The sequence below is a fragment of the Humulus lupulus genome, chromosome 9, assembly GCF_963169125.1.
Source record: "Humulus lupulus chromosome 9, drHumLupu1.1, whole genome shotgun sequence".
NCBI classification, from domain to species: domain Eukaryota; kingdom Viridiplantae; phylum Streptophyta; class Magnoliopsida; order Rosales; family Cannabaceae; genus Humulus; species Humulus lupulus.
Window position 1 is genome coordinate 104905695 of NC_084801.1, and position 27096 is coordinate 104932790.

The window sequence follows — 27096 nt, forward strand, 5'->3', positions numbered from 1 at the left end:
ACTAAGAAGACTATCATCATCAGTCCAAAGAACACATAAGGAATTCATCAAAAAGAAAGAGGGACTTATCAAAGTCCCTTACGCATGATAACAAAGGCTCAAAAGGCCAATACATCCTTGCAGTAAATTCAATAATAAGCAAGGACTTAGAGATAAAGAGTCCCACATATTATGAAAGACTTATAAGGAGTTCCATATAAAAGAAAAACATAGAGGGTTACACAACAGTAAAAAAAATATGTATATATATGTAAAAATAATCCTAAGAGAGGGGCCTATGGGTTTCCACCCCAACCTTTCCACTTAGCAATCTTCTCGGTTGCATACTATCCAAAGGGAGACAGGTTGACATGACGATTAGTCATCCACACGACGTGCAATATGCGCTCGACTATGCCATTCTCAGCTTTTACCAACTCAGCCTCAAGAGCATTAATCTTCTCATTCAGGGTATGAATATTGGCTTCGAGCCTGGCATTGGACCAAGAGTTTGACGTGGCCTTCACTGATGCATCATCCCTCTGGCGGACGGCCTCAGCAAGCCAGCCCTCCAAGTCGCCGACTCGTGCGGTCAACTCATTTTTCTCTACCTTGGCCAAGGAGAGGTCCTTCATTGCCCCCTCAAGCTCGAACTGTCACTGTTAAGTGGACGAGGAGCTCGAGGCAACAAAACGGTGACCCAAGATGGAAGCCTAAGTAAAAATAAAGAAACAAAACAAAACATCAATGATTAGGCGATATCAAAACTGAAAAACATACATTAAGTGTTTTGACAAGTACATGCATAGAGGCTCACATATAAGCCTCACCCAACTTGGCATCGGGAATATCATAGATAGACCCCCACTCGCCTTTAGAAATATTCCCCATGTAATGGCTCATGGTCTCTCCGTAATGGTTCGCTAAAGGATGCCCCCAGGAAGTGGAAGCATGGGCTCGGCTAGGGGAGACACATATACATGTCGATGCATGCCTAGATAAGGAAGGGGACCAGGAAGGTCCTGATCCATCCACGGAGGCATGAGGAGTGGAGAGGCATGGAGTCACCTCTTTAGGAAGCAAGGCACTCGAAGATGTCTGTCCACTGCGCCCGTAAGGGTGGAAGAGCATCGTCAAAGGAAAATAGAATGAAATTCCTCTTCGGGATAGGAGGAGCAGGAGGGTGGGTGTTAATAGCAGACTCGCCACATACTGTCGGTGATGGGATCTAGGAAGTGCCGTTGTTGCTACATCCATCGTCGGCAACATCCCCAGCCCCGTTGGCCAAGGATCTTAAATAGGAATAGTTCTCAGACTCCATCTCGACCTCATCTTCAGTATCCATCAGGTCATCCTTGGAGTAGTGATAGTCTCCAACATCATCACCATCGTCATCATTGTCTATGATCTTCAAGATGGTAGACTTAGATGAGATGGACCACAAGGAAATGGCTTAGTCTGTACATAGCAACTTGAACGAATAGAGAATTCCCTCAGTGAAAAGGATGCATGCCTGTTTGCATGAATTTAGCACGGCCAGGACCTTTGCCACACGATTGCGGGCTATCACACGCAAAGCAGGGTCCAAAACCCCCTCAATACCTATGGTCAAGGAAAAGAAATAAGTATAGTTAGGCAAACCTGAGGAGAGGGGTAAAGACAAGTAAGAAATAACATAAAAAAAATTTATATATGTATATATGCAGGTAAAAAAGGATTACTTGATGTGTTGAAACGAGTGTGGTGAGTCGATATGCTATTGGTGAAGAAGAAATCGCTCTTCCACGAACCTCTATTGGAAATAGAGCCCTCTACGAGGAGGTATCCTGTGAGAGCCACAACTTTCTGGAGTTGATAGAAGCACGAGACTAAAGGGTTCGCCCTCAGAGTGAACAGATGATGGACCTCACTCATGGAGGGCCCCCGAGGGTGCACTTGCATGTATTACACATACAAACAACTAAGCACAACCCAAGAGTTGGGAGACATCTGAAGGGGTAGCTCGAAATAGTTGAGTCTCTTATAAAAGAAAGGGTGAAGTGGGAGGATATCACCATGGAATTTGTGGTTGGATTGCCGAAGACAGTGGGCCAACAAGATTTGTGTGGGTGATTATGGATAGGTACACCAAATAAGCCAACCTTTTGCATGTTAGAACAATTTAAACAGTGGAGTAGTATGTTGAGTTGTATATAAAGGAGATTGTCCGACTCCATGGGGCTCCGAGGTCGATAGTGTCCTACATGGACCTCATTTTGACCTCCAAGTTCTGGGAGAGCCTACAGAAGGCTATGGGCACGCAGTTACGGTTCAGTACAACCTATCATCCTCAGACGGATGAACAGCCTGAGAGGATGATTAGGATATTAGAGGATATATTGTGGGCATGTGTTCTGGATTTTGGGGATCTTGGAGTAAGTATCTCCCTTTAATTGAGTTTTCTTATAATAACAGATATCAGGCGACTATCGGAGTGGCTCCATATGAAATGTTATATGGGAGGAAGTGTAGATTGCCAATTCATTGGGATGAGATGGGTGAGAGGAGATATTTAAGGCCTGAGGCTGTTTAGAGGACTAACATGGAAATTGAGAAGATTAGAGCTCAGATGCTCGTCTCCCAGAGTACACAGGAGAGTTACTCAAACTTGAAATGTAGAAGTGTAGAGTTTTAAGTCGGTGATCATGTGTTTCTTAGAGTTTCTCCTTTGAGAGGAGTGAAACAATTTGGAGTGAAAGGAAAGTTAAGTCCTAGGTTTGTTGGCCTCTTTGAGATTTTGGAATGGGTTGGAGAGGTGGCTTATAGATTGGCTATGCCTCCAGCTTTATCAGGGGTTCACAACGTATTTCATGTCTCCATGCTCCGAAAGTACGTATCAGATTCTACACATGTGCTGAGATATGAAAAATTGGAGTTGGATCAAGATTTGTCTTATGAGGAGAATTCGGTTCAGATCCTAGATTGGAAAGATAGAGTCTTGCGGAACAAGAACATTGCCTTGGTGAATGTGCTGTGGAGAAACAACATAGTGGAAGAGCCAGCCTTGGAGCATGAGTCTGATATGCAGGATCAATATCCCGAACTATTCAGGTAAAATTCGAGGATGAAATTTCTGTAAGGAGGGGATAGTTGTAACATCCCAAATTTGCTAATAAGGATTAGTGCCTTGATTAGTGTGTCGGGAGGGCAATTATTGACTTAATTATATTATTACATGATTAATTGTGATATGTGTGTATCAGTACATGTTTACATGAATTAAATGATTATATGACTAGATATGCATGATTAGGTTAATTAAATATGCATGTGGGCCCGTTCGTGTTGTTAATGGCATATTTGTAATTTTGGCCTGTTGAGGGCGAAATGTGATTATGTGTGTGTTGTGCTTAAGACCATGGTATTGTGGAGATATATCAGTGATGTGTGGTCTGAGACAGTTCTAGGGAGCGGAATAGCAGAATAGTCACAACGAGGTTGAATACCCGGCTCGGGGTGAGCCTAGGGTTATTTTGGCAACTTAGTACATGTTCGGGGTTACCGGGTAATGGTAGCTATATAGATTATTTAGGTATGTCGGGATTAATTGAGGATTTATAGGACTACTCGAGGAATTAGCAGGAATGCAAAAAATGACGAGATTGCCCTTGGAGGCATTAAGTGGCTAAGGGTTAATCTAGGGACATTTTGGACATTTTGAAGCTTAGGATAGACTTAGACTTGGGTAGGACTCTAGACCCAATTAGAAGAAAAGATTTTGGTCACTCTCTCTGTCTCTCTGTCTCTCTCTCTCTCTCTCTGTTCGACTCACTATCCCCCTTGGTGTGTGCTTGGAAATTATGTGCAAACTTTTGGAGAATTGGCTCATAATTGAGGATTTGGAAGCTGGAAGTGTTGGCGATTTAGCTAAGGGTCGAAATCACCACCATGGTAAGGTGTAAGTTTTGGTTTTCTTGATGAATTTTTGCTGTAGTTAGAGATTTTCATGAGATGTAAACCTTAGGTCTGATTTTTTATTTTGGTAACGCTAAGGGATAGTTTTTTTTTTGGGTGTTTATACTAATTATTTTTCCTTGATATGAATTCTAGACAAAATTCTGGGTTTAGGTGTTGATTTGGGTGTGAATTAGCGACTTTAGATCGAGAAAACACAGAGTTATTTCTGAGTTTTGGAGCTCGAGTCGCGACCCTGTTCTTTAAGTGCCGCGACCTGCATGAGCCCAGAAGGCTTGGGAGCCTCTAAAACCCTCCAGGTGCCGCGACGTAGGCTGAGGCACGCCGCGACTCATGTCCCCTATGAGAGAACCTTGGGGCTCTCTGATTTGTAGTGCGCTGTGGACCTAGCGGGCTGGGCCACGGCTCAAATGATGGGAAATGGCCAAAACAAGGTTTTAAATTTTGGAAGTCAAATTTTAGGGCCCAAGAAGGATTCTACTACCCGTTTTAGTAGAATTCGGGGTCTCGGAGGCTAGAATGTTATTCTAAAGTTTTGAATTGGTTTAGGGCTTAATGTATATTTACTATTATTGCGTTGTGACTAGGTTTTACCACTAAGGCTCGGGTTTAGGGGATCATGCTCAGGATCTCACTATACGTTTAGTTCGGGACATAGGTAAGAAAATTGTTTATGCCCGTAGAGCTGGGAATGGCTCGATTATCTGTTTTTAATGCTATGTATGCCATGTTTGTATGATTGTATGATGGATCGGTGAAGGCCAGGATCGGTGAAGGATAGGATCGGCGAAGGCCGGGAATAGCAATAAGCATGCTGAATGCAGACCGCCATGGCATGGCCTTCTAGGGTGTTTTACTCACTCGTTCGGTGAAGACCATGAACTTGGTGCCTGGTAAAGCACTTTGTCAGCATAGGCCACTATGTGAATAGTATGTTAATTGTTTTAGGCTTTTCATTTACTAGAATGAATTTTTATATGTTACGTGTGTGAGTTTTTTTTATGGGCCTTGGCTCACGGGTTCTCTATGGTGCCGGTAAGGGCAAGGGAAAAGCCAACCAAGCATGAGTTGGAGGGCAAGGAGAAGCACATACATGTTTTGCCTACCTTGCCGCTACGGCTGGTATTGTTTTTAGGGACATGATATAAACATTTGATTTTGTCGCTTAGGTCGATTGTACCCTAACTTTTGAGTTGTAAATATATTTTAAAAAAGTATTTTGAGTTCCCAATGTGATGCTTTTACAATCTTAATGAATATCCAACCTTCTACACTTAATTTTTATTAAATGAGTCTTTATTTTTATTTAATCACACATTTTAGTCTAAAACCTCGATTACCCAGCTAATGGCACGTTTTAAAATCACATGGTAACGACTCTAGGGTAGCAAGGTGTTACAACTTTGTATCAGAGCATGCAGAGGTTTATGATTCCTGAAGATTGACCAAACATGTATGCTCGCTGCCAAAGACAAGCTCGACTCATGGTTGGTCGGTATTAAGTGAAGTATATGTTTAATTTCTTTTCTAAGTTGCTTTGTTTGTCTGATTAATATACATAGAGCATGATGTGTGTATATAATGTTAGGGAATGGCCCCTTTGACTGTTATACGATTGTGTTATGTGTGTAATATATTTGTTTGGTATTTGTGGTTAATTGATTGAACTGGGATGTAATGCCCCAAAATCCTTGATGCGGTTTAATGGCTGGATTAGTAGGGCGGGAGGGCCATAACTGTTTAACTATGCCATTAAATGATTATATGCATATTTTGGTGAATTATATTATAATATGATGTTAAATGTATGCATGTGGGTCCACATTTAATTATTGGGGTGTTTTTGTAATTTGGCCCGTTGAGGGCATATTTGTGTATTTTTGTGCATATTGTGAGTTATGGATGAGATCCCATTATTATGGAGATATATTCGAGCTATTTGGCATGAGATGGTCTTATATTGTGAATTAGCGGTTAACGGGGTCATTTATTGGGATATTTAGTAATGGGAATGTTTATTTGATGATAAATTGGGAGTTATTGAGATCATCAGGAAATTCTGAAGTTTTGACTATGATGTTCCCGGGGGTGTTTTCGGGACCCCGAGCACTAGGTTTTATTTGAGGTTACTTAAGCTTGAAATAGCTTGTCAGAGAAAACCGTACATTATAAAATACTTTCTCTCTTCCTGTCACTTCCTTTTACCGTTCGAGGCAATTTCGAAGGAATCTTGATTTCTAGGAGTCGGAATCAAGCGAGGATCGAGGCATAGCGATCCTAGGAAAGATTAGAAGCTTCTTTACCGAAGGATTTAACGAGAAACAACCCAATCAAAGGTAATCTAAGTCTTAAGTTTTGAGTTTTTAGAGTTTCTAAGCTTAGAATTGGGTTTTGTGAATCATTGAGTTTTTGGTTCGTTTGAGCTCGGGATTTGATGATGTTGGATCATTGGAAAGTTTGGGAACTTTGATTTTTGGATTTGGAAGTTTTAGGTATGTTTTTGGAAGGTTTGGGATGAAGAAAATTGAGTTCATGGCTGGTTTCTGGGTGGGGGCCACGACCCTGTTCTTGGGCACCGCAGCCCAAGCTCGAAGAAGCAGCTGGAGGCAATTGGGCGTGCTGGGCGCCACGGCCTTGGGTAGTGGGAATCACGACCCTTGCTCCTGGTGTGGCTGGGGTCCGCGGCTGAAGGTGCTAGGGCCGCGGCTCAGGCAGGGTTTTCAGGCCATTTGGGTGTTTTGACCTCGGGAACTTGGTTTTAGGACTCAAGATTGTTCCTACTGGCCGGATTATTGGGGATTGATGTCCCGGAGGCTAAATCTTGGTTCGGGAACCTTTGTTATTCATTTTATTGATGGTGTCCCATATGTGGTTATGACTAGGTGACCATTAAGGAACTTAAAGGTTGATCGTTCTCAAGGGTCGTCCTTTTATTCATTCTCGCTTGAATCAGAGGTAAGAAAACTGCACCCTGTGTAAATGTGACATGCATGGTTATTGTTGAGGCATGTCAAGAGATTAAATTTGATGCATGTATTGCACGAGAAACATGTGGTTAGGGCATGTTATGAATATTGAATATGAGATTGTTCAGAGCTTGAGCCTCTGTGTTTATGCATGGTCCTAATTATGCTAGCAGTTGTTAAGTAAGCATGTTGAATGCCCTATATTCGGATATTTGACATATGATATATGTTTGGTAGCATTGCTTGCTTGTGTGTGGCACCAACTATTCAGGATCAGAACTGGTCGCGTATCACTGACCTGAGAGTCAGAAACTGCATAAGCGTCATGAACGCAGAGCCGATAAAAGATTAGATCTAATCGATATCAGCATTAAAGGACTCATATGGGGTATTAATGCTGGACCGACCCTAAGTTCGATGAAGATTATAAGCACTTGACTAGTCTAGGACAAGTTACTCAGAGCTAGGGCCAAAGGTCTGGGTGACTGTTTTGTCACATGGCTGAGGGAGCAGAATCCCCTGTTAGTGACTTGGTAATTAGTCACTTGTTAAAAGGTACAGAGCCCCTGTTAGTGACTTGGGAATTAGTCACTTGTTAAAAGGTACAGACCCCCTGTTAGTGACTTGTTGATTAGTCACTCGTTCATTGTTTGAACTTATTTGTTTGCTTGGATAGGGTTGTATTTGCTAGGCATGTGCCTGATGACTTGATAACATTTTATTACTGTTCATAAGCATATTAAGTTTTCTTGCTGGGCTTTGGACCATCCTTGAGTTGGAGAGCTTAGGTGGCGATGTGTACATATGCAGCTGCTCGACCGCCATGACTGAGGGTTGAAAGAGGAACTGGGGTTAAACCCTGTTTTGCCGCTTAGATCAGTTGGTTGTAAATATTTTCTTGTAATAGACCTTTAAATTATATTTTTGGGATCCGAATGTATACAGTAAACGTTTTAGTAAAACGTTATATCTTAACCAAAAAATTTAATCCCTAAACTGCTAATCATACTTATTTACACGATTTTGGCCAAATGACTCAATTGCGAGTTTAGCACAGTTTATAAGGCACACCGTAATGGTCCCTGGAGTTTAGGGCATTACATAGGAGGTGGTTTCTTTGGATGTTGTTATCGTGCCTTATGTGCAGCGTCATTGATTGCAGGCATATTGAAGTTATGCCTCGTCGATCAACTAGATTTCGTGGCAATATGGACGAACATAACAAACAGGGTCAGGACCGTCCACTTGCCCCACAGAACTGGCAACAAATGTTTGCAGAGATGCAAGCTAGACTTCAGAGAACAGAAGATGAACGCTGAGAACTTAGGCAGTAGGCTCCTCCTCGGGTTGTTTAACTACAGGTCGCACAGACTTTGGCACCAGTGCCAGCCTAGCCTGTGATGGAGAATAGGTGGGAGACTTTGTATGAAAGGTTCAGGAAGCAACACCCTCCCACCTTTGAGGGTTGTCCAGACCCACTACGGGCAGTGCAGTGGATGAACATTACTTCTTCTATCCTGGATTTCATGAGGGTGGAAGGGAATGAGAGGGAAGCTTATGCCAGTTACATGTTGAGGGAAGACACCCACATCTGGTGGGAAGTTGTGTCCCTGATGAGGGATGTCACTATTATGACTTAGGATGAATTCAAGGATATCTTTAATGAGAAGTATTACAGTGTTGCAGTTCGAGCTGCAAAAGTGGATGAATTCATCATTCTGACTCAGAATAGAATGACTGTCATAGAGTACGCCTTGAAGTTTGATCAGTTGGCCAAGTTTGCACCAAATTTTGTGCTTACTGATATGGCATGGAGAGATTGATTTGTACGGGGGCTGAATTTGATGATAGCCCAAGATCTCAAGATAACACTAGACACGAGACTACCACTTATGCTCAGGTAGTGGAGAAAGCCTTTACTGTTGAGGGAGATGAAGATCAGATATGGAAAGAGGGCATCGCAAGGCGCGATGCTCGGAGGACAATGCCTCCCTTCACTAGTTCTGGCCGAGGTAATGGCCCCAGCGAGCAGAAGAGAAAGGCCCTAGATTCTTTTGTTCCTCTTGGTCAGGATAGGAGGAAGCAGGGTGCTTATGGTGGCCGTCAGAGCTGAGGAGAGAGTTGGAGAAGCTTCCCAAAGTGTCCACGGTGCATGCGACGACTTGGGGAGTGTAGAGTCAGAGCATGCTTCATTTGTGGGAGTGTCGGTCACTTGAGGAAGGACTGCCCACAAGCCAGGAAAGAAGAACCAAAGTGGAGTGACAGCCTCACTCCAGCCAGAGTATTTACTTTGACCCAGACCGAGGTTAAGGCTAGTCCCCCGATTGTGACAGGTCAGATTTCTAATGTCGGTTCTCCATCTACTAGATTGATGGATTTAGGAGCTACTCATTCGTTTGTATCTGCTAGGGTGATAGAACGTTTGTGTAAACCTTGTGATTTGTATGCTAGGGGATTTAGGAGTTTGTTGCCAACTGGTAGTCTCTAGGAGATGGGTTAGAGCATTACCAGTGGAGATAGACAGTAGGAGTTGTCTATGGATCTGATTGAACTGGTGATGGATGATTTTGACATGATTTTGGTGATGGACTGGATGTCAAAGTATGGGGCAACGATAGACTGCATGCGTAGGATGGTGACTTTTGAGCCTGAAGGAGAGGAACTCTTCGTGTTTATGGGGACAGTGAGTGGACCACGAATACCTATGTTATCTGCATTGAAGGCTAGATACCTATTACAAGAAGATTGCATGGGATTCCTAGCAAACATAGTGGATACATCTTGGGTCATTTAAGTTGGACAGGGTGAGACTAGGTTGGTGTGTGAGTTCCCTGATGTATTTCCAGCAGATCTGCCAAGATTGCCACCACACCGAGAGATCGGGTTTGTCATAGAGTTGGCACCATGAGCAGAACCAGTATCGATGACACCTTACTGAATGGCACTAGTAGAGTTAAAGGAACTGAATATTCAGTTGCAGGAGTTACTGGATTTAGGATTCATCATACCCAATTTTTCGCCATGGGGTGCTCCAGTGTTATTCGTCAAGAAGAAGGATGGGTCCTTAAGAATGTGAATCGACTACAGAGAGCTGAATAAGCTGACTATCAAGAATAGGTATCCACTGCCTAGAATCGATGAATTTATTGACCTACTACAAGGAAGACGGTGTTCTCCAAGATTCACCTTCAGTCCGGCTACCATCATTAAGGATTAAGGAGGAGGACATACCAAAGACCGCATTCCATATGAGGTATGGACATTATGAATTCCTTGTCATGTTCTTTGGATTAACTAATGCCCCAGCATCCTTCATGGACATGATGAATAGGGTCTTCAGGGATTACCTGGATAAGTTTGTGATCATATTCATCGATGATATACTGGTGTACTCCCAATTAGAGACCGAGCACAAGCAGCATCTTCGTTTTGTACTTCAATGGCTAAGAGAGCATAGGCTATATGCTAAGTTCAGTAAATGTGAGTTTTGGTTGCCCCAAGTAACATTTTTGGGCTACATTTTGATAAGGAAGGGATTCTAGTGGACCCAACCAAGATTGAGGCAGTGAGAGACTGGCCAAGACCGAGTAGTGTACCAAAGGTTAGGAGCTTCTTGGGATTAGCAGGGTCCTATCGGCATTGAGAGATTCTCCAGAATAGACACACCCTTGACTGAGTTGCACGTAAGAAGAACAAGTATGTTTGGACATATAGTTGTGAGAACAGTTTCAAGGAGTGAAAGTGATTATGACTCCGTGTGGGTGATAGTAGACAGATACACCAAGTCAGCTCACTTTCTGCCAGTGAGGATGACCTATACTGTAGATCAGTATGTGAGGGAGATTTTACGTCTCCATGGGTTTCCTAAATCTATAGTTTCGGACCGAGATCCCATATTTACCTCCATGTTTGGGGTGGTTTGTAGAAGGCTATGGGAACTCAGCTGAAGTTCAGTACAACCTTTCATCCTCAGACACATACAGTCTGAGAGGACAAGTCAGATACTGGAGAACATGCTTAGAGCATATGTGTTAGACTTCGAGGGGTCATGGAGTAAGTACCTCCCGTTGATCTAGTTTTCGTACAACAATAGTTATCAATCAATGATTGGAGTAGCTCCATATAAGATGTTATATGGAAGGAGATGTAGATTTCCCATTCATTGGGATGAGATGGGGGAGAGGAAGTATTAAAAGCTACGCTGGTCCTAAGCATAGGGACATGGAGTTCCAGGTAGGGGACTACGTGTTTCTGGGAGTTTCACCATTTCGATGGGTGAGGAGGTTTGGGAAAAAGGGCAAGTTGAGCCCTAGATTCATAGGACCTTTTGAGATCTTGGAGACGATCGGGCAGGTAGCCTATAGATGGGCTCTGCCACCATCATTATTAAGAGTTCACAACGTATTCCACATTTCTATGTTTTGGAAGTACATCTCAGATATGACCCACATATTAGGGTATGAGGATGAGGAGTTACATAAAGATTTATCGTATGAGATACCACCAGTGCAGATCCTAGAAAGGAAGGACAAAGTTTTGAGGAACAAGACAATTCCTCTAGTCAAAGTCTTATGGAGGAATAGCAAGGTTGAGGAAGCGACCTGGGAGTTTGAGTCAACTATGCAGGATTAGTATTCTGAGTTATTCAGCTAAATTCCAAGGACGAAATTCTCAGTAGGAGGGGATAGTTGTAACGACCAGAAAATTCTATTAGGCTTTAGTGCCTTGATTAGCGTGTTGGGAGGGCATAATTGGATATGTGTGTGATTAAATGATTAAATGGGTGATTATTTGGCATGCATGATTTATATGATGATATGAATATATTTTTATGTATGTTTATATGGACCCGTTATTGATTATAAGGGCATATCTCTAATTTTGGCCCATTAAGGGCATAAATGTGATTATATGTGTTAAACGATTGAGGCCACATTATTATGTGGATATATCTCCAGTAAACGGCTCGTGATGGTCCTAGTGAGTAGATTAACGGAATAGTCACGGTAGCATTTAATACCTGGCTTGGGGTGAGCTTAGGGGTATTTTGGGAAGTTTAACGTATATTTGAGATTCATCGAGTAATGGGTAAATATTTGGTAATTAGTTGGACTTGCCAGGATTAATGGGAAATTGGTAGGATGACTTGAGGAATTAGTGGGAATCGAGACAATGACCATTATGTCCTTATGGGCGATAAAGGAGGTTGAGTTTATTAGAGGGGTATTTCTATCTTTTGGGGGTAAAGAATGTACTTAGGCCCTTTACAACTCACCACAAACTACTAGGAATCACTAAGGAACCTCTCAACACTCTCTCTCCATCTCACTCACGTTTACTCTCTCTGCCTTTCTTGAGTTTGAAGCCTTGGAGTGCTAAAACAAAGTCTGGACCTTAAAGCATGGGAAAATTCGAAGAATTGAGGTTAGGGTAGACAAAGAACAGCTGGGGGAAATCAAGCCATTAACAGAAGTAAGGTTTCAAGTCTTAACTTACTGAATTTTGCTGAATTCTTTTTAGGACTTAGAGCTTGCATGAAAATGGATTCCAAGGCTGATTTTGGGTGTTTGATGAGTGCAAGGAATTATTTATAGGTTGGTTATGATGTTTAGGCTAGAAGGATGAGAATTCTGGGCCTAAATATGAGTTTGGCTAATGATTGCGGTGTGAATTTGGGGCTTAGGATTGAGGAAAACTGAAGAGATGGGGTTGATTTTCTGGGTTTGGGGTCTCAGGTCGCTGCCTTGTTTTTCAGGCGTCGCTGCCCGTGTGCTCGAGGAGGCTGAAAAGCCTGTGTTTTTCCTAGGCGTGACGCGGCAGAAGGTATAGCGCGTCGCGGCCCGTGTCCTTCAACAAAGAGGCATTTTGCCTCTTACTTGAGTGCATCGCGGCCCTTAAGGGTCTGGGCCACAGCTCAAATATAAGTAATGTCTCTTTGTGGGTTTTTAGCTCAGGATATCAAATGTTAAGGCTCAGGAAGAATTTTAGTACCTAGTTTTGTAGAATTCGAGGTCCCGGAGGCTAGTATTTGTTTCCAAAATATTTAATTGGATTAAAATTTGATAGTCATCCATTATTGCTTGTGACTAGGATTACCGTTAAGGCTCAAGACTGAGGATCGTGCTCGGGACTGCTCTTTATCCATCGCTCGTGACTCGAGGTAAGGAAAATGCACCCATGTGGTTGTGAATGAGTCTGAGATTCACTGTAATTGAACATATGTGTGTTCTGTAACTTATGTGATTGTTATATATACTGTAAAAGTGCGGCCTAAGGGAGTCAGAGCTGATGATAAGTGTGTTGAACGCAGCTCGGCCTAAGCGAGCTGGGATCAGCTAAATAACCAGAGGGCTCGGCCTAAGGGTACCGACACCTAAATATTTGTACTATGCATTGGGTTATATACTTGAAAGTATATGTTTATCGTCGTCTAGTTTAATACTTGTATTTTGTTGCTATTGAACTGATTGATGTAAGGTTTCCTATGTATGCTTTGTTATTAGCTATGTTTTTTAATTTAGTTTTCTTGTTGGTCCTTAGCTCATGGGTGCTACGTGTTGCAGGTAAAGGCAAAGGAAAATTGGATCAACCATGAGTTGGAGAGCTATGGGGGCGGAGTGTGTGTAACGCCCTACTACCTTAGAGCCGTTACTAAGTGAGTTTAAAACGGAAATTGTGCAACTAACTGACTCTATGAGGTTTCTAAAACCAAAAGTGTGACTTGATCAGAAGTTAAGGCTGTAGTTTTTTGAAAATGTTTAGTTTCATTGAAAACATTAAGTATCAAACATCCGGGATCCCAAAATAAAGTATACAAAATATTTACAACTCAAAAATAGATTTACACTTGATTAACTATCAAAAGAATAGGTTAATACAGCCATATACAAAATGCCCCCAACCAAAGCAGTCGGGCAGGCCGAACATGTACGCGCCGCCCCCACGCTCTCCATACTCATGGCCGGTTGACTGACTCCTTGCTTTTACCTGCCACACAGAGCACCCGTGAGCCGAAGCCCAACAAGAAAACTAATACAGTATATAACATATGCATAGAATATAGCTGACATATAATCCACTGATAAATAGGAAAACCATCAGACTGAACAAGTACGGCCATGCCGCCCCAAAGGCCTTACCAAAGCCTGGGGTCTCGGTCCTTACCGTAAGGATAACTCATGTATCCATTGGGTCTCACCCTGGCTATAAGCACTCCATGTGCTAAGTGTTACTTCCGGCCCTAAGGCCGTTCTCGGCCGTCGCCGCTCTCGGCCTTAGCCGTTCATTCCATTATAATCACACATATAGTACATTTCGAAATAATCATTCAAACATATAATAATTCATTTAAGGTTATACATTTGCACATAACACAATCTAGGGCCATGCCCTGCAATATCACTGTGGGCCCATGCCCTGTTCTCGGGTGTTACGGTTTTCTTACCTTTCAATTCGATAGCCTTGATCACCTGACTCCTCGAGCACGATCCTACTGGAGCCCTAGCGCTCACCTAAGAAAAATCCATAAGTCAAAGTCATTACCAAACCTCAAGTCCAAAACCTAGCCTCGGGACCAATCCCGAGCCCCCGAGAAGTCCTAGATCCCCAAAACAAAGTGGTGGAATCGAGCCCCGAACCCTAGGTCAAAATCCCTTAACAAAAGCCCAAAAACCCCTTTCTGTGAACAGTGCAGCGCTACAGCGCTCTTAAGAGGGCGCTGTAGCGCTACAAGCAGAACAACACATCCCCAGAAACAGGGTCTAGCGCTACAGCGCGCAATGACTAGCGCTGTAGCGCTAGTTGCAGACAGGCCACACCCAGAAATCGTTTCCTGCGATTTCCTTCAATCATTCCAACCCCAAACTTTTCCAAATCTTTCCTGAACCCAAAAACAAACTTTTCAACACCTCACACTCATCCCAAGCATCCCAAGAACTCATACCCCAATCTCAAGCAACCCAAAACTCAAGATCTACCATAATGAACCCTAAACCCAGAAATTCATTCAAACATCAAAGATAAGGACTTAGAAATCATACCGTGGATGGAAATTCGACCTTGAGTAGAACCCTAGACCTCCTTAGCTTGCTCCTTCTCAATCTTGGCCTGATTTCCCAAAAATCCCCATCTATTTAGCTTAAATACACAGCTCAAACCAGACAAACCCTAAAACTGACATTTCCAAGAACTTACCTCAAATTTCTGATGTGTTCTTGCTAATCCCTTGCCAATCCTCAAGTCTAGCTTAGGATCCTTGATGCTCAGCTTACCCTAGCTCACCACTGAGCTTAACTCCAAGAAAAAGTGAAGGGAAATGGTGGGAGAACCACAAACCGCTCCTTTGAAACAAAACCCCTCTGTTCTCTCTCTTTTCCTTTTTTTCTTCCTTCTTTCTTTCTTTTTCAGCCTTAACTCTTTTTCTACCAATTCCACTAAGTATAAAGCTCCCTTTAACTTATCTCTAAAAAGCCTTAAGACCAAAATGCCCTCCCTATAAATTCTAAACCTTTTTGTCCATGTAGGGCCATTTTAGTCATTTTACCCAATTCCCACTAATTCCTCGAGTGTTCCTAATAATTTCCCGCTTGCTACCCAATACCTGATTAATCAACAAATATACATTCCTCATCATCAAGATTAACCTCAATATACTTTCCAAATTCTCATTTAAACTCCCCAGGCTTGACCCAAGCCGGGTATAAATTCCCGCTTTGACTTTTCCGCTAACCCGCTCATCCTAGGATCGTCTCGAGTCACAGATCACAGATATCAACACAGTCATGCCCAAAATGGCCAAATTACAATTATGCTCTTTCTAAGACAATGAGGTCTACATGCATACTAATACACATAGTCATGCATCTCAAATAGTCAAATAGTCATATAACATGCATTAAATCATAATCATGCATTTAACTCATTAAAGTCACATACAAAATCCCATTATGCCCTCCAGGCACACTAATCAAGGCCCTTAAGCCTTATTAGCGATTTTGGGTCGTTACAACTATCCCCTCCTCATGAAAATTTTGTCCTCGAAATTTACCTGAACAACTCGGGATACCGCTCCCGCATATCCGACTCCAGTTCCCAAGTCGCCTCGTCAACCTTGCTATTCCTCCACAATATTTTAACCAAGGCGATGGTCTTGCTCCTCAAGACTTTGTCCTTTCTATCAAGGATCTGAACAGGCTTTTCTTCATATGATAAATCCCGATCCAACTCCAAGTTCTCATAGCTCAACACATGAGTAGTGTCTGATACATACTTCCGGAGCATGGATACATGAAACACGTCATGAACCCCTGATAGAGCTGGAGGCATTGCTAACATGTAAGCCACCTCCCCAACTCGTTCGAGAACCTCAAAGAGGCCAACAAACCTGGGACTCAGCTTGCCCCGAACGCTGAATCGCTTCACTCCTCTCAGGGGTGAAACCCTGAGGAATACATGATCACCGACCTGAAATTCCACGCTTCTGCGTCTTTGATCTGAATAACTCTTCTGGCGACTCTGGGAGGCGAGCATACGAGCTCTAATTTTCTCAAGTGCCTCATTGGTCCTCTGAACCATCTCAAGACCTAAATACCTTCTCTCACCTGCCTCATCCCAGTGAATCAGTGATCTGCACTTTCTTCCATACAGCATCTCATACGGAGCCATTCCGATCGTCGCCTGATAACTATTATTGTACGAGAACTCAACCAGAGGGAGATACCTACTCCAAGATCCCCCAAAATCCAACACACAAGCTCGTAACATGTCCTCCAGTATCTGGATTGTCCTCTCAGACTGTCCATCCGTCTGAGGATGATAAGCAGTACTAAATCGAAGCTGTGTACCCATTGCCTTCTGTAGTCTCTTCCAAAACTTGGAAGTGAAAGTGGGGTCTCTATCGGATACTATCGACCTCGGAGCCCCATGAAGTCGAACAATCTCCTTCACATAAAGCTCTGCATACTGCTCCACAGTATAAGTTGTCTTCACAGGTAAGAAGTGGGCGGACTTAGTATACCTGTCCACAATCACCCACACCGAGTCATGCTGTCCCACGGTCTTCGGCAACCCAACCACAAAGTCCATGGCAATATCTTCCCATTTCCACTAGGGAATCCCTAGAGGCTGTAATAATCCTGCTGGCCTCTGATGTTCAGCCTTAATCTGCTAACAGGTTAAGCATCTAGCCACATAGTCCACCACGTCCCTCTTCATGCCTGACCACCAATACAAAACTTTCAAGTCATGGTACATCTTCGTAGAACCTGGGTGCAAAGAGTAGGGAGTGGTATGAGACTCATCCAGAATCTCCCGCCGAATATCTGGATCAATCGGAACACAAATCCGTCCTTTGTACTTCAATAAACCCATCTCAGAAATAGAGAAGTCCTTAGCTCCTCCAGTTAGGACATTCTCTCTACGTTCAACTAACTGGGGATCCATTCCTTGTGCTTCCTTAATCCTCTCGAGGAGAGTTGACTGAAGAGTAATGTTGGCTAACCTACCAAACACTAACTCTATACCTGCTCTGGTCATCTCTCCAGCTAGTCTATCAGATATCTGCCTCAAACTATACAACTATCCTGGGCCCCTCCGGCTCAATGCATCAGCCACTACATTAGCCTTCCCATGATGGTATAGGATATCACAATCGTAATCCTTTACCAACTCTAGCCACCGCCTCTGGCGCATATTCAAGTCCTTCTGGGTAAAGAAATACTTTAAACTTTTGTGATCAGTGTAAATCTCGCATCTCTCACCATACAGATAGTGTCTCCAAACCTTAAGTGCGAATACCACTGCAGCTAACTCCAGGTCATGCGTGGGATATCTCTGCTCATACTCCTTTAATTGCCTTGATGCATATGCTATCACTTTCCCAGCCTTCATCAACACGCATCCCAGACCCTGTCTAGAAGCATCACAGTAGACCACAAACTTCTCATCATCTGTCAGCAGGCTCAGCACTGGTGCAGTAATCAACCGCCGCTTCAACTCCTTAAAGCTGTTCTCACATCGATCTGTCCACACATACTTGGTCTTCTTCCTTGTCAATTCCATCAATGGAGTAGCAATTCTGGAGAACCCCTCTACAAACCGCCGGTAGTAACCTGCTAGTCCAAGGAAACTTCTAACTTCAGGAACACTGCTGGGTCTAGGCCAATCTCTCACTGCTTCTGTCTTGCTTGGATCGACCAGTAACCCATCCTTACTGATAATATGGCCTAGAAATGAAACTTGCGATAACCAGAACTCGCATTTGCTAAACTTAGCATATAGCTTATGCTCTCTCAACCGCTGCAACACCAGGAGTAGATGATGCTCATGCTCTGTCTCTGACTGGGAGTCACTAGGATATCATCAATAAATACAATCACAAACTTATCCAGATAATCTTTGACAATTCTGTTCATCAAATCCATAAATGTTGCTGGGGCATTGGTTAATCCAAAGGACATAACCAGAAATTCATAATGCCCATACCGAGTCCGAAAATCAGTCTTTGGTACGTCCTCTTCCTTGATCCTCAACTGATAATAGCCTGATCGGAGATCAATCTTTGAAAACACTATACTCCCTTGAAGCTGATCAAATAAATCGTCAATCCTAGGCAATGGATACTTGTTCTTGATGGTCAACTTATTCAACTCCCTGTAGTCAATGCACATCCGGAGCGATCCATCCTTTTTCTTAACAAATAATACTGGAGCACCCCATGGCGAGAAACTCGGTCTGACAAACCCCAAATCCAGTAGTTCCTACAACTGAATCTTCGATTCCTTTAATTCTGCCGGAGCCATTCTGTAAGGTGCCTTGTACACTGGCTCTGCTCCCTGAACCAACTCTATGACGAACTCAATCTCCCGCTGTGGCGGAAATCCTGGCAGATCTGCTGGAAACAATTCTGGAAACTCACAGACCACTCTGGTTTCATTCGGTCCCACTGCTGCCACCTTGCAGGAATCTACAATACTCGCTAGGAATCCTATGCAACCTTCCTGCATCAGGTCTCTAGCCTTTAGTGCTGAGATCATAGGCACCCGCGGTGCATTCACCGCTCCCACAAACACAAAGGGTACCTCGCCTTCTGGTTCAAAGGTCACCATTCGTCGCCTACAGTCAATTGTTGCTCCATACCGCGTTAACCAATCAATTCCTAGTATTATATCAAAATCGTCCATATCTAGTTCAACCAGGTCAACAAACAATTCCCTACCGTCTATTACTACTGGTAATGCTCTAACCCACCTCCTAGAGACTACCAGTTCTCCTGTTGGCAATAAAGTCTGAAAACCCCTAGCATACAAAATACTAGGTCTACAAAGTTGATCAATCACCCTAGAAGATACAAATGAGTGAGTAGCACCCGAATCAATCAATACAGTATACAAAGAACTGGCGCTAAAAATCTGACCTGTCACAACCGAGGGACTGGCCTCCCCCTCAGTCTAAGTCAAAGTGAAAACCCTAGCAAGAGCGAGGCTGTCTCCCTACTTTGGCTCCTCTTTCTTAGCTTGTGGGCAGTCTTTCTTCAAGTGATTGGTGCTCCCACAAATGAAACATGCCCTGGTCCGACACTTGCCCTGATGCCGTCGCCTGCACCGAGGACACATCGGAAAACTCCTCCAGTTGTCATTTCTGCCCTGATGGCCGCCCACAAAACCGCGAACCCTCCTATCAGAACCATAAGGAGCAAATGAATCTGGTACTCTTCTTTTCTGCTCACTAGGGCCACTGCTCCGACTAGGCCCAGAAGAAGGAGGCACTGTCCTCCTGATATCATGCCTAGCAGCGCTATCCTTCCAGATCTGATCCTCAGCCCTCTCAGCAGTAAGGGCCTTATCCACCACTTGCGCATAAGTAGTCTCTGGAGCCAATGTAATACTCACATCACGGGCGATCATCACATTCAATCCCCGTATAAACCTATCCCTCCTGGCCGCATCAGTCGGCACTAGCTCTGGCGCAAACTTCGCCAATCTGTCAAATATCAGGGCGTACTCGGTGACTGATAACCTGCTCTGGGTCAGGTTGATAAACTCATCAGCCTTTGCAGCTCGAACTGCTACACTGTAGTACTTCTCATTAAAAATTCTCTTGAATTCTTCCCAAGTCATAGTTGTAGTATCCCTTCGCTGCCTTACTACATCCCACCATATTCGTGCATCGTTTCTAAGCATATAGCTAGCACAATCAACCCTTTCCTTTCCTTCAACCCTCATGAAGTCCAGGATTACAGAAATCATATTCATCCACTGCTCAGCCTGCAGTGGGACTGCTCCGCCCTCAAAGGTAGGAGGTTACTGTTTTCTGAATCTTTCATATAGAGGTTCCAACCTGTTCTCAACCACAGGCTGAGCTGGAGCTGGTGCCACACTCGGCTGTAGTGGTAACCCGGTGGCTGGTGGAGGAGCCTGTTGTCTCAACTGACTAAGTTCTTCCTCTGTTCTCTTCAATCTAGCCTCCATTTCGGCTAAAATCTGCTGCCAATTCTGAGGGGCAGGTGGAGGGTCCTGACCCTGATTGTCATCCTCGGCCCGAATGCCGCAGAGTCTCGATGATTGCCGAGGCATTACACCTAAATGCCTGCAATCAGTGACACCGCTCATCAGGCATGATAACAAGGTCCAATTCCACCTCTCAATCTCAACAACAACCAAGATCAACAATCCAAAATAACATATAGGTATCATACAGCACACAACGGGCCTTTCCCTGGCATCATGCATATGTTATTTCACTCATCATGCTCATAATAACCTAAGCAGGCACACAAGGCATTCAAACACATATTTTGATATATTAATCAACCATACCAATCAACCCTGAGTCGAGCTTTTCAATGGCAGCATGCGTACATGTTCGGTCAATCTCCAGAACCAATAAACCTTGGCTCGCTCTGATACCAAGTTGTAACGCCCTACTACCTTAGAGCCGTTACTAAGTGAGTTTAAAACGGAAATTGTGCAACTAACTGACTCTATGAGGTTTCTAAAACCAAAAGTGTGACTTGATCAGAAGTTAAGACTGTAGTTTTTTGAAAATGTTTAGTTTCATTGAAAACATTAAGTATCAAACATCCGGGATCCCAAAATAAGGTTTACAAAACATTTACAACTCAAAAATAGATTTACACTTGATTAACTATCAAAAGAATAGGTTAATACAGCCATATACAAAATGCCCCCAACCAAAGCAGTTGGGCAGGCCGAACATGTACGCGCCGCCCCCACGCTCTCCATACTCATGGCCGGTTGACTGACTCCTTGCTTTTACCTGCCACACAGAGCACCCGTGAGCCGAAGCCCAACAAGAAAACTCATATAGTATATAACATATGCATAGAATATAGCTAACATATAATCCACTGATAAATAGGAAAACCATCAGACTGAACAAGTACGGCCATGCCGCCCCAAAGGCCTTACCAAAGCCTGGGGTCTCGGTCCTTACCGTAAGGATAACTCATGTATCCATTAGGTCTCACCCTGGCTATAAGCACTCCATGTGCTAAGTGTTACTTCCGGCCCTAAGGCCGTTCTCGGCCGTCGCCGCTCTCGGCCTTAGCCGTTCATTCCATTATAATCACACATATAGTACATTTCGAAATAATCATTCAAACATATAATAATTCATTTAAGGTTATACATTTGCACATAACACAATCTAGGGCCATGCCCTGCAATATCACTGTGGGCCCATGCCCTGTTCTCGGGTGTTACGGTTTTCTTACCTTTCAATTCGATAGCCTTGATCACTTGACTCCTCGAGCACGATCCTACTGGAGCCCTAGCGCTCACCTAAGCAAAATCCATAAGTCAAAGTCATTACCAAACCTCAAGTCCAAAACCTAGCCTCGGGACCAATCTCGAGCCCCCGGGAAGTCCTAGATCCCCAAAACAAAGTGGTGGAATCGAGCCCCGAACCCTAGGTCAAAATCCCTCAACAAAAGCCCAAAAACCCCTTTCTATGAACAGTGCAGCGCTACAGCGCCCTCTTAAGAGCAGAACAACACATCCCCAGAAACAGGGCCTAGCGCTACAGCGCCCAATGACTAGCGCTGTAGCGCTAGTTGCAGACAGGCCACACCCAGAAATCGTTTCCTGCGATTTCCTTCAACCATTCCAACCCTAAACTTGTCCAAATCTTTCCTAAACCCAAAAACAAAATTTTAAACACCTCACACTCATCCCAAGCATCCCAAGAACTCATACCCCAAGCTCAAGCAACCCAAAACTCAAGATCTACCATAATGAACCCTAAACCCAGAAATTCATTCAAACATCAAAGATAAGGACTTAGAAATCATACCGTGGATGGAAATTCGACCTTGAGTTGAACCCTAGACCTCCTTAGCTTGCTCCTTCTCAATCTTGGCCTGATTTCCCAAAAATCCCCATCTATTTAGCTTAAATACACAGCTCAAACCAGACAAACCCTAAAACTGAAATTTCCAAGAACGTACCTCAAATTTCTGATGTGTTCTTGCTAATCCCTTGCCAATCCTCAAGTCTAGCTTAGGATCCTTGATGCTCAGCTTACCCTAGCTCACCACTGAGCTTAACTCCAAGAAAAAGTGAAGGGAAATGGTGGGAGAACCACAAACCGCTCCTTTGAAACAAAACCCCTCTGTTTTCTCTCTTTTCCTTTTTTTCTTCCTTCTTTCTTTCTTTTTCAGCCTTAACTCTTTTTCTACCAATTCCACTAAGTATAAAGCTCCCTTTAACTTATCTCTAAAAAGCCTAAAGACCAAAATGCCCTCCCTATAAATTCTAAACCTTTTTGTCCATGTAGGGCCATTTTAGTCATTTTACCCAATTCCCACTAATTCCTCGAGTGTTCCTAATAATTTCCCGCTTGCTACCCAATACCTGATTAATCACCAAATATACATTCCTCATCATCAAGATTAACCTCAATATACTTTCCAAATTCTCATTTAAACTCCCCAGGCTTGACCCAAGCCGGGTATAAATTCCCGCTTTGACTTTTCCGCTAACCCGCTCATCCTAGGATCGTCTCGAGTCACAGATCACAGATATCAACACAGTCATGCCCAAAATGGCCAAATTACAATTATGCTCTTTCTAAGACAATCAGGTCTACATGCATAGTAATACACATAGTCATGCATCTCAAATAGTCAAATAGTCATATAACATGCATTAAATCATAATCATGCATTTAACTCATTAAAGTCACACACAAAATCCCATTATGCCCTCCAGGCACACTAATCAAGGCCCTTAAGCCTTATTAGCGATTTTGGGTCGTTATAGTGTGCATCGACAGCTGCTCGATCGGCACGGCTGAGGAAATTACAAGAACTAGAGCTCTAAACTGTATTTTCCCATTTAGACTGGATACTCTTATATTAACTTTTGAGAGTCGTTTCCACCTGGTAAATATTATTTTTGGGATCCCATAAATGAAACTCTTATTTTAATGAAAATCAGTCATTTATTAATCAAAATATTTTAACCCTATCCTATCAGATGACTTTAGAAACAAAATTTTAGTTCAAATGACCTAATTAGCAGGTCTTGCACTATTTTAAACACACAGTGTAACAGTCCTGGTTACCCAGGGCATTACATAGGTGACACACGCGCCACACACTGTATGTAGAGTGTGTGTCGCCCAGCCCTATTAGGGTTGCCCTAATTTTCTCATTTGTTTATTTAATCAACTTTTAAGACAATATATTTATTCCAACATAAATATGAGTTAAATCAAAATTAACTTTATCTTAAAATATCAGTTTTAAATTAAATAAATATATATCGTATTATAAATAAGATATTTATTATTTTCTCTCTTTATATTAATCCGAACAAGATTAATATTAAATTTAACTAGTGTTTCAAAATAAAACTATATAGTTAAATAATTAATAAATTCACAATTAATCAATTACCCATAATTATCAAATAATTATTTCCTTGCCCTAGAAAATTAATTCCTTTGCAATTTAGTAATTTCTCTTAACAAATCATATTTTGACATCCTTACCCTTAACAGTGCAGGACAGAAGTGATCTGAGGACCATGGACTAGTAATACGAAGCTCCAAAAACCAGATTATTAATTAAACTCTTTAATCTAATAATCTTATTTATTAAGTCCATGATCACTCCACTATAAATATGGAATTGTACACAAAGTATTTATAGAAATATATTTACAAAGTTTTCTCTAGTCCTCCATTGATATAGTCAATATATATAGTTTTGTCCTCCATTATTGGTTCGTTAATTAGAGCTGGTCAAAAAAATCGTTTTACCCTTGTAAATACTTCTTGATCCTTAAGCCTCCACTGTGCAAGCACAGATGAACGCTTGGGGATAAATGTTATCCCTGTTTTCCCCCAGGACACGTGGAACGACACACTGGGTGCATGGGCTATTTTAAAGAGATCCAAGGCCCAGACTGAGCCCGATGGATAGGGAAGGGATAAGTCTGGATGGCCCAGTTACTAGCAAGCCTAGCATTGTCCACTTGGTGCCCCTACACGAGGGAACTGGGACCATGACGAGGGCTCGATTTGTCCTCCCGGACCCAGCCTAATGCGTCATCTAGGATGTGATTAAAGGTGATGGACTCAAGTCTAAGAATGGACCGGGACAATAGCGGATGAACCCGAGCTCTGGTAAATGAACTAGGGTCCTCGTAAATGGACCGGGCATGATAGACTATCCCCACCACTAACATCACCCCGAGAAACACATAGTTTTGTCTCCTCAACTAACCTACAGAAGAGGTTACATACGGAATGTACGCCGTTTTTTAGAACATTTGTAAAACTCCCTAATCTAATACTTTGTAAAACTTTTTCATGCTCATAAACTTATAGAAGAAAGCTACTTATTATATGAAAAATCTCAGTGGGGCCTTGCTAAAACATGCAAGTTGGGCTCAATAGTTTAAAAATAAAATAATATTTTTCATGCAACGTCTTAAAAATAAATAAAGTTCAAGTCCCACTGATAAGTTCTAAAAAGAAAAAAATGAACTTAACATTATTCTTTAGAAATTGGCGTTAAGCTGATCGTTTTCTCACCCATAGCGTACCCCCACGCCATACACACCCTAACGTTGGAACTTCCGACATCACCACGCATGCACAGAGAAATCCTATTTGCTACCCGGAAGGGAAAGTAAGGGGGTGAGCTAAAAGCCCAGTAAGGAAGTACAAACATCACACAAGTAAACACAACAAAACATATTGACATTCATACATTGTTACACATTATACTTAACTTCATCATCATACGTCGTCATCATAAACATCATCATTACAAACATTATCATCATAAGCATTATCATCATATCTTTGTGAACATGGCTCGCTATCTTGTCCATGGCACATCTTGAGGTAAACAGGAACTCTGGTCCTTGAATAACCTCGGCGTGTCCACCCTATGAGTTACGTCTTCATATCCTTAGTAACTCGGGTTACGTCTTCACATCCTTAGTAACCCCTTTGTTGTGTCGCGTTCATCACGCTAACAACCATTACATATCATACAACATTCAAATCACATACAATCCAGTCATACCAATACAAAGGAAATTTCATGATTTATCAACATCATCACATCATCACAAAATAGCATTTCATACTTCATATCGCAAAATGTATCATCATACATAGCATTCTATTCATACAAGCCAATCTTACCGTTCACAACATAAATAAATAAAATTCTGTCTAACTTCCTTACCTCAGGTCCAAGCAAAGCAAAAACTAACAAACTTCATAACGAGCCTATAACCATAATCAAATAGCATTCTTTACCATCACATAATACTTTCCTGTGCCCAACTCATATACCCCATGTGTGCATGCACGCATGGTGAAAACTACTCATAATTTCCTAATAGGCATAATTACACATAAAATCACCAAAAGAATAATGCAAATTATACCTATGTTACATGCATATTTTAAATAAAAATCATATGGTTGAATATTAGACACATTTTTTAACATAAAAGTGCGTTTGCATGCGACATGCATACATTCCACATTGTTAAAAAGTGACGTTGAAAACAATAATTTCTACGCGCTTATTTCTATCGTTTCCAAATTATGGATCGGCACATACTTTCTTACCATTATTTATTTCTTTTAAAATCACTAAGTTGATTAAACTTCTTTAAAATATTATTTTTATTTCATAAAAATAATTTATTTAGCCATTTAAAAATATAATAACTCCATTTATTATTTTAAAATTACATAGAAATAATAAAGGCTAGAAATGATTTAAAATACTTATAATTAGCATGTTTCCTTAGAAAATAACAATTTTATCTAAATTAATAAAATTACAAACCCATGTGAGAAAAATATAAATTTTATGTGTGGGAAAAATATCATTTACTTGTATTATTTTAAGACTTAATTTTAAGTAGAATAAATTCATAAGTGATGATAAAATAATTACTTTTAAATTATTAAACTAAACTTTCAGCCACAATTTAATTTATTTAAAACTAACAAGTGAATTAATCTCAACATTTTTCTTAATTAAAATGAAGAAAATCATATCTATTAAAATGAACACTCGTGGTTACATTTAAAAATACTATTTTTTAATATTGACATAACTTAGGGTTATATTATTTCACAAACAACAAATTTTCCTTTCATTAAAAAAAACTTTCCAATATTTTACCAAAAATTCCAGCAACAATAAACACTCTCAAAAATCACCATATTCAATTTAAAACATCATATTTTCTCTAAAACTATATAAAAAATATGTCGGTCTTTATTTGAGTAAAAATATCATTTTAATGTATATTAAAGTTCCATTTAATTTCTTAAAAACATCATAGCACTTTCAAAATTATTTAAGCATGCAAAAACATTATTTTCATCATATTCTAAACCATTTAACACCAAAATCAGCAAGCATAAATAACATAAAATCCACTTTTAACATTGTTTAAACAATTCCTTCGACCAAAACTTCATATACCAATTAGATCATCATTTGTAAGGGACCTGCAACGAATTCCCAAATTTAACAAAATAACTTATCATGTTTCTAATGAGTATATGTGACATCAAATAAAGTAAGAATGACAAACATGCAATAAAATACCAATATCCATATATACATTCACATGAAACCTAGCATGTTCCTATTTCCCAAATAACATGACCAAGTTCATAGAAACATCAAAAGAAA